The sequence below is a fragment of the Nannospalax galili genome, unplaced genomic scaffold (genome assembly GCF_000622305.1).
Source record: "Nannospalax galili isolate Female #2095 unplaced genomic scaffold, S.galili_v1.0 scaffold342, whole genome shotgun sequence".
Lineage (NCBI taxonomy): Eukaryota > Metazoa > Chordata > Mammalia > Rodentia > Spalacidae > Nannospalax > Nannospalax galili.
Window position 1 is genome coordinate 695,590 of NW_008349359.1, and position 8,954 is coordinate 704,543.

At 50.3% G+C, this 8,954-nt stretch overlaps 1 long non-coding RNA gene across 1 annotated transcript; it reads left to right on the forward strand.

Moving 5' to 3' along the window:
- Positions 1-210: 210 nt before the first annotated feature.
- Positions 211-3,000, forward strand: Chac1. The gene is made up of 3 exons (XR_001872774.2): positions 211-632; positions 1,203-1,238; positions 1,864-3,000. It is a non-coding gene; the product is annotated as a ChaC glutathione specific gamma-glutamylcyclotransferase 1 (long non-coding RNA).
- Positions 3,001-8,954: the final 5,954 nt, after the last annotated feature.

Below are 8,954 nucleotides of genomic sequence, written 5' to 3' on the forward strand. Positions count from 1 at the left end.
TCCGAGGCGCCCTTGCTGCATGCAGGCGCTGGGGAAACCTTCACTGTCGTTGCATCACTCCTGCCAGGTTTGCCATGGAGGTGGAGCCAAACCAATCAGCAAGCGCGCAGGGCCGGGAGCCGGCTGCTCCACCACCCACTTGGTGGGCGGTGCGGTTAACTGAGAAGCAACATTCAAACGGGATTGGCCGAAAGGGGATTTGCCCCGCCCCAATCACCGTGATAGCTGGCCGCGGCAGAAGGGGCTTCCCGGCCGGAGGATTTAAAGAGCAGCTCTGGAGGGACCGCTCAGCTGGAGCGTCCGACGGTGCTAGGCCAGGTGTGCGCGTCCGTCGGTCCTTCCGTGCCTGTGCCGGAGACCAGCCTCGGAGGCCGCCCGGGCCCGTCCCTGCGCCCGGCACCATGAAGCAGGAGTCCGTAGCCCCGAGCACCCCGCCTCCCTCAGCTTCCCCTGCTCCATCCGCGCAGCCCTCCCGGGAGAATGGCGACCCCCAAGCCCTGTGGATTTTCGGGTACGGTTCCCTGGTGTGGAGGCCGGACTTCGCCTACAGCGACAGCCGTGTGGGCTTCGTGCGTGGCTATAGCCGCCGGTTCTGGCAGGGAGACACCTTTCATCGGGGCAGCGACAAGATGGTGAGCATACGACTGTGCCCAGGCGAATTAAGTGGGTTGGTAGGAGAGTGGGCGCCCATGCCCTGGAGAGCAGGAGCTTTCTGGGCTAACTGAGGGCAATGTGTAAACTGGTTTGTGGTTTAAATTTGTAAGCCTGGTGGTCACTATGTGATGGTTGGAATCTGTACCTGTGGATCCCTGTGTTGGTTTCCAGTCCTGGCCATTCGTTTCTTTCTTCTGCATCTGCCCATGACTCCAAGCTAATGTCCTGGACTAGTGGGACTCTCTGAGGCCTGGGAAGGCAGGATCCAAAGATCTGATTTTTTTTTTTTTCATTTTTGGCCTAGTTCTCACTATGTAGCCCAGGCTGGCCTCAAACTCATGACAAGCCTCCTACCCCAGGCTCTGGAGTGCTGGGATTACAGGCCTGAGCCACACTAACACACAGGGGAGTGTGTGTGTATAGCCTTGGGGGTTGGACTCAGGGTCTTGTGCATGCTAAATGAGCACTCTGCCCTTAAGGTATAGCCACAGCTCTTTGGCAGTACTAACTTCTAACGTCTTTTTTCAAACTCTTGCTTCCCTCTGTAGCCTGGCCGTGTGGTGACTCTCCTTGAAGATCATGAGGTAAGTACCAGGTCAAGAAGGGGATTCTGGGGTCCAATATATGAGGGGCAAGAGGGTCAGAACTCTTTGGATTAAGTGGAAGCGTGGCCTAGCTCAGTGTTTCTTGAAGAATCACCTGAGGATCTTAAGATGCAGGTTTGAGTCCAGGTGTGGAGAGGAGCTTGGGAATACATCATGTCTAACTAGCTTACAGATAATATCTTCAAGTCCTGGATCCGGCTATGCAAAGGACTCCTGGCCCCTCTGGGGCTAGACTACCTTAACTCTTAAGAAGGGAGAAATAAAGCTAGATGTGATGTGCCTGTAATCCCAACACTTGGAAGTAGGGGCAGGATGATCAGAAGTTCAAGGTCATCCTCTGCTACATAGTAAAATCAAGGACACCTTGGGCTATGTGAGACCTTGTTTCTAAAACAACAACAACAAACAAACCAAAAAATGAATAAAAAGAAAAAGCAAGGGCAAATAAGGGTGAGGTATATGATTGCTGAATAGCCTATCAGCCAGCCACCCAACCTTCCTTTGTAGAGCAGGATTGTGGAGGGTGTCTGGGTTTGAATTCTAGGACAAAGGATGGACCAGCAAAGAGCTGCTGTGACTGACTAGAGGTGTTCTTTTCTCCTAGGGCTGCACTTGGGGTGTGGCATATGAGGTTCGTGGTGAACAGGTAAGCGAGGCCCTGAAGTACTTGAATGTTCGGGAAGCAGTGCTTGGAGGCTATGACACAAAGGAGGTCACCTTCTATCCTCAAGATACACCTGACCAACCACTCACGGCACTGGCCTATGTGGCTACCCCACAGAACCCTGGCTACCTGGGCCCTGCTCCAGAGGAGGCCATTGCCACTCAGATCCTTGCCTGCCGAGGTTTCTCTGGCCACAATCTTGAGTACTTGCTGCGTCTGGCAGACTTCATGCAGCTCTGTGGGCCTCAGGCACAAGATGATCACCTGGATGCCATCGTGGATGCGGTGGGAGCCATGCTACCCTGCTCTTACCTCACTGAGCAGGCTCTGGCACTGATCTGAGTTGCTGAGCCCCTGCAGGAAGTATGATGTCCACTGCATGTGGACATCAACAGACAGCACTTAAGACAGACTTGATGGAGCTCGGGCAACCTGAGAAGTTGGGCAACTGGGGATGCTTCTTCCTATGCCCCTGCCTGTCTGCTAAAGCCTCCATCTCTTTTCTTAATTGACACTAACTTACTACTTGAAACTTTATTTATTGCACCATGTTGGTGTGCTGGGCAGGGTGGGTGGGGGAACCTGCCCTGGACATGGGCCCTGCTGTGCGGTGGCTTCACCTCAATCTTCTGGTGTCTGACCAGATTCCCCCCATAGTGCTGCTGCTAATCCCACACCATCCAGGCTTCCACCTCCTCAGGGAGCCTCCAAGAGTCTTGATCCTCTGTCCATCCAGACAATCCATCTCCAGTCCTGGAAATATCAGCCTGCTGGATGAGGGGCAGCAGGAAATGAGGAGAGATAGCACTTCAAGGACCAAGGTCCTTTCCTACCTTTCTCTATTTATCCCCTGGGACCCTAAGGCAGAGCTGGATCTGATGCCTGGACATCGCTGCTGGGACTGGGCCTCTTTCCCCTTCCATTTTATTTCCCTATCTTTCTATCTGTCTGCTTATCTGTCTGGGTCACTCCTGTGTATCCGTTGGTCTCTTCCTGGGACTCTCATCCATACAGGCTCTGGCCTCTTCTCAGTCTGTTCCACACTGTTATTGATAAATGCATCTCTCATTACTTGTATTGAAATATGGTTTTGTCTTTGTATGGGGCTTGGGTAAGTGAAAGATAAATCTTAGAAAGCTCCCAAGAAGGAAAAGGGCTCACTCTATTCTCTGCCTTCTCCCAGGGAAAGAACAGCTAGGCAGGGAGGACCACAAGTTCCATTGTTCCCATGGGCACACTCCAGGTCTTCGCACATGTAAATAATACCCAGAGCTGAGCAGATTCAACCTATGCAGTTCTACCTGGAAGCAGGTGAGCAGCAAGCTGCCCAGACTCCTGAGGTAGGCCAGACCCTGGCTTCCTGTTAAAGGGGTACCAGGTTAAGGTGTGGTGATGACAGCTGAAATGATATGGACAGCAGGGTCCTATGACCTTTTACTCCCAGAGTCTCATGGAGCTGCAGTGTTGGCTGGTACTTCTAATGTGATCTGCCAGGACTTACCCACACTGTTTGAGCTGACAGGATGTTCTTTTCCCATGTGTGTTCACCCCCTGCATGTCCCCGAGGCTCCTTCTTATACCCTGGCTCCTCAGGCAGGTCACAGATCCCAGATATCCTGACCACTCCTAGGTATGTAGAGTGGAAGCAGGAGGAGATGATTGGCTTCAGCAGCAGGGAGTCTTGAGTCCAACCAGCCCCTCCCCTTACTGCCCAGTGCTTGGCCCTCTAAGCTGTCCTTTTAGGGGCTGCTTCCCATGAATGGTAGATGGGCCACATTGGGTGGTGTGTGTTGCTGCTATTCTTGTGGCTAGTGCCTTGATTGGTTTGGATATCTCCAGAACGGTCAGCTCCAAGCATCTGGATAGGGATTTGTGTCTGGGAGGGTGCCATGGTGGCTTGTATGCCCATGTTGGCCATTGATGGGCAAAGCATGGAGTACAGCCAGGTTCTTCTGGGAACCTGTCAGGACAACACAACAGGAGGCAGCGAGTGTCAGAGAGCTCTTGGTAGCCACCCTCTGGGCCTTCTGGGTTAGAGCAAGGTGCTTTGCCTGCTCTGGACTCAGATGCAGTAGGGTAGGGTGGAGAAGGCTGCTTGCCAGTACATATGGGCTACCATTCTTATTTTTTGGTGGTGGTGGTACTGGGCCTACACCCTTACACATACTAGGTAAGTGGTCTACCACTAATCATAGTCCCAGGCTTCTTTTTACTTTTTGTTTTGAGACATGATCTCAGTAACTTGCCCAGACTGGCCTTGTAGCTCAGGCAGACCTTGAAATTGCAATCCCCCTGCCTCAGTCTCCAGAGTGCCTGGGATGATAGACCTGTACCACAAGTGCAGCTTAAGCTCCCATTCTTAAAGTCGTGCATGCATGGTCATACATGGTTCCAGGCAGTTTGGGGATGTAGCAGTAAAGGGTCCCCCTCCTTCAGGAATCTGGAGTCTAGAACCAATGGTAACTGTTGCACATGAAATGTGGCCACCTAAGCAGGACCCCTTTCCCTGTTTGTCAGTGTGCAGTCAGGGAAGGCTTTCTGGGGCAGAGAGTTTCAAAAGGGACCTGTGGGGACAGGGATTGGGGAACACTGTGCCTGAGGGAGAAATAAGTTCAGATGGTCTAGCACAGCAGCATGGGATGGGAACTTGATGATAGACAGGTGGCAGGAAGGAGGCTGGCTAGATTAGTGAGCTGTGCCTGGTTATGCCTATGCATTCCTCCTGGGTCAGTGGAGGGCTCTGGCACATTGTGAATAGGACAGGGACATGTGTAAGAGGGAACACTGGCTGCCGTGTCAGATTGCCATTCAAAAGGCCAAAAGTGGCTGGCAGGAGGTAAGGGTGGCATGAGCAGAGGCAAGACAGCCATGTGGACAGGGTGGATCTGAAAACAGGCTAGGTGAGGGCTCACTCTCCCACTTACACTGAGAAAGCAATCCATTTTGGCAGCAGAATCCATCCTGGGAATCTTCTAATTCAATTTGCTTTTTATTTCCCCTGAGATAGTCAAACTGTGTAGCGTAAGCTGGCCCTGAACTCATAACAATCCTGTCTCAGCCTTCCAAATACTGAGATTACAGGCATGAGCTAGCACACTCAACTTTGATTAGTTTCTATGACCTGCCTGAGGAAGAGAGGAGCCAGGAACTGGGGACATGCTGCTGGGAGGTCAAGAGAAATGAGAACAGAGGAGTGTCTATGGGATGAAAAGCTGAGGGTCTGGGGTCCAGGGGGCGGGTGGTGGGGGAACAACAGTATGAGAAACCTGGGAAAGACTGCAGGGAAGCCACAGAACAGGGCCCTGGAGTCAGCAGGAATCTGACTGCAGCCAGGAGAGAGCAGATGAGAACTGAGGCTACAGAAGGCGTCGGTCACAGGACCCCTTTATAAGCAAAGATTTGCTGAGCACTGCATGAGTGAATATAGCTATTAGAAAAAGAAATTGAGGCCAGTAAGATGGCACAGCTGGTAAAAGTACTGGCTACAAAAGTCCGACTGCCTGAGTTCAGTCCCTGGAACCCTCCCTCATAAAGGTAGAAGGAGAGCGCTGACTCCACAAAGTTGTCCTCTGACCTTGTTCCACATATGTGCTGTGACATGCGTGCATAAGTGCACACACATTCATACAATAATAGTAAAGTTTAAAAAGGAAAAAGAGGGACTGGAGAGGTGGCTCAGCGGTTAAGAGCACTGACTGCTCTTGCAGAAGACCCGGGTTCGATTCCCAGCACCCATATGGCGGCTATGAACCTTCCTTAACTCCAGTTCCAGGGAAATCCGACACCCTCTTCTGACCTCCATGGCAGTGCATGACACGGGTGCATTCGCAGGCAATACACTCATATTATTTTATGAAAATAATAAAAATAATTTTAAAAAGGAAAAAGAAATTGAGGAGTTTAAAATATAATCAATTAAATTAAAAAATAAAAACAAGCCAGGTGTAGTGGCACACACCTTTAATCCCAGCACTCAGGAGGCAAAGGCTGGTGGATCTCTGTGAGTTCAAGCCCAGCCTAGTCTACATAGTGAGTTCTAAGCCAGCTGGGACTACCGGGATTTATCTCAAAAAGATAAATAAATAAATAAATTTTAAAAAATAAACATAATTTTAAAAAGCCACGAACAATATGAGCATTGTAGAACACACCTATAATCCTAATAGTAGGCAGCACTGCCCACAATAGGCTGGGCCCTCCCACATCAATCAATAATCAAGAAAATGCCTCAGACATGCCAACAGTTCAATGGAGGAAATTCCTCAGTTGAGGTTCCCTCCACCCAGGTGTGTCAAGTTGACAACCAAAGCTATCCAGCACATCCTCTGACCCCCACATGTACACTATGGCATGTACATGTCTGCATACACACAAAGAAGAAAAATGATTATATTTTCCAAAAATTTAGGGAAAAGAGTGACACTATTGTATGTTAATGTCTGACAGGAGAACCTCAGAAGCTCCTTATCGGCCTCTGCATTCACTGTTTTCAATTCTCTTTGTCAGTAGCCTCTGGTAAACTCCCTTGTTTAATCCCAAGGAAACCTGGAAAGACAACAAATTCTTAGTATCATTATGAACTTAGTTTTGATTTCACAGACCCCTGAGAGGCCTTGAGCAACCCTCAGAGGTCTCTGGACTATCAGTATTTCTGGTGGAGGAGCACTGAGAACCAATTCTTTTGGTTTCTCTTTTTGGTCGGGAGGGACTTGAGCAGGGGGGAAGGTGGGGATCCAACCTTGGAATTTCTACTGGGACCTCAGAAGTCATCCTGTCCCTCCCTGCAGGACATCCTCCTGGAGAATTGGGTGCTCATGGGAAGGAACAGCCAATTCAGTGCCCTCTGCTGAGTCTGTACCAGGCCAGAGGACCCCTGACCTTCCCTGTTGGGGACAGACAAAGAGCCTGTCCTTATACTTGGGCAATGGAGCAAAGCTCCTGGCTCTGGGAGGGCCCCCAGGAGAAGTAGGACTCTATAGAGGAGGCAAACAGAATCCTGCAGCCACTCTTGCAAGAGCCAGCCAGAAGCCACCTTGGGGTGAGATGTAAGGGAAGTGTTAGACATTTTTACAGGGAAGTTGGGCTCTGTGGCGATGTGGTGATGTTTTTGCTTTATCGTGTGTTTTCTCCCACAGAAGGATCTTTTGTTTGTTTGTTGGTTTGTGGGTTTTTGGGATTTTTTTTTTCCTTTTTGTTGGTTTTGTCTTCTTTAAAGGTAGGTATTCAGACCTGGGTTTAAGGACACTTGTGTTTATAGTGAGGAAAGATACATTACACACAAGGACAAGGAGTTGGCAGGAGCATATTGTGACCCACATTTCAGGCAAGGACTGGTGAGCATTGAAGGAGAGCCAGGGCCTGGGAGGGTGGTGGAGATGCCTACCTCTTGGCAGCCAGTGGTGGATGTTAGGCAAGCAGAGGGAGGAGACTGGGACCTTCAGAATTTTGCTGAGACGTGGTAGGGATGGGGGAGTGGGGAAGGGGGGATAGGGGATGAGGGGTGGGAGGTAAGGAGGAAAGGTCATGGCCTCATAGGGTCATGGCTAGGAGGATGCAGGGTTGGTAGGCTCTGAGAGATTTCTCCATGTTACCCCCATTGGGCCACAGAAAGGACCCCATTCCTTTGGGTGCTTTGGTTTCCTGTAGAGAGTGGAGGTGTCCATGTCATTTAGAAAAGCAGAGGGTGTGGAGAGAAGGCCCATATGTGGAGGAGCTTCCTTTACTCCAAGCCTGGCTCTTGAAGAGGGTCTAGGTATGCCAGGGCCTGAGCCAAGCTTCAGTGCCTAAGGACTGGCTAGGGGAGGTGGGAGTCACAGGGAGAGTGCCTCTGAGTGCCAGAGTAGGAAGTCTAGGCACAGCTTCCTGCCCATCAATGGTGACCACATCTCCCAGCATGCCTAGTCCTTCAGTAATTATTACTATGATCTTAAAAGTATCCCAGTTTAGACAGTAAATAACATGGCCATGGAGAACTAGGGTCAAATAGGGTAGCTTTATTAATGGAGTCAGTCATTATCAGAGGGGCCTGGCCAAAGCCAGCATGCCAGGGTTATCCCCTGCCCTCCTCAGTATAGGCATGGAAACTTTGCCCCCACCCTAGAGGCAGAGGCCTAGTTCAGGGGAGACTACTCCACTGTCCTTCCTCTTCAGACCAGAGTCCGTGGCCTTCCTCCCAGGCCTGCTCCCAGCAGGAATTATCTGGAGTATGAGGAGGTCAACACACCCTGCAGATTCAATCAGGTCACCAGCCGTTCCTGGGCACCATCTTTACCCCAAGCCTCCTCTCTCCTCCTGCCAGGGACTTCGTTGCACACTTCAGCCCTCACTCTTTGTGTCTCTGCTCCTCTGCCTGGCACTTTAGTCCCAATTCTTTTGTTTGTATGTGGTTTTGGGGTTTTTTTTTTTTTTTTGTTGTTGTTGTTGTTATGTTTTTGAGACAAGGTATCTCTGTAGCCTCAGCTGGCCTGGAACTTGCTGTGTAGACAAAGCTGGCCTTGATCTCACAGAGATCTGCATGTCTCTGCCTCCCAAGTACTGGGATTAAATGCCTGACTTTTTAAACAAATTTTTAATTTTATGTATATGAATGTTTTGCCTGCATGTATGTGTGTGTAATGCCTGCGGAGGTCAGAAGAGGGCGTCTGATCACCTGGAACTGGACACTTGTTAACTACTAGGTGGGTGCTGGGAACTGAACCCAGGTTCTTTGCAAGAGCAACAAGTGCTCTTAACCAACCGAGTCATCTCTCCAGCCCTTAGTCCCCATTCTTGGCTCTACTTTGGATGCTGCTGCTAGCCAAGGCCTCTCCCTGGACCAGTGAACTTCAGGTCAGGGAGGACCACTCCACCTGGCACTTACAAATCTGTTCGCCTGCCCCCAATCATGAACTGAGGCACAAGCCTCTTTTTGCCCTACATGTAAATCTCTATTTCTGCTTGACCTGTGACGCCTGCCCTCCACCCTTAAGTTCTAGCTCTGAACTTGATGTATTTATTTTCCATATAATTCTACCTGCAAATCTGGACATGAG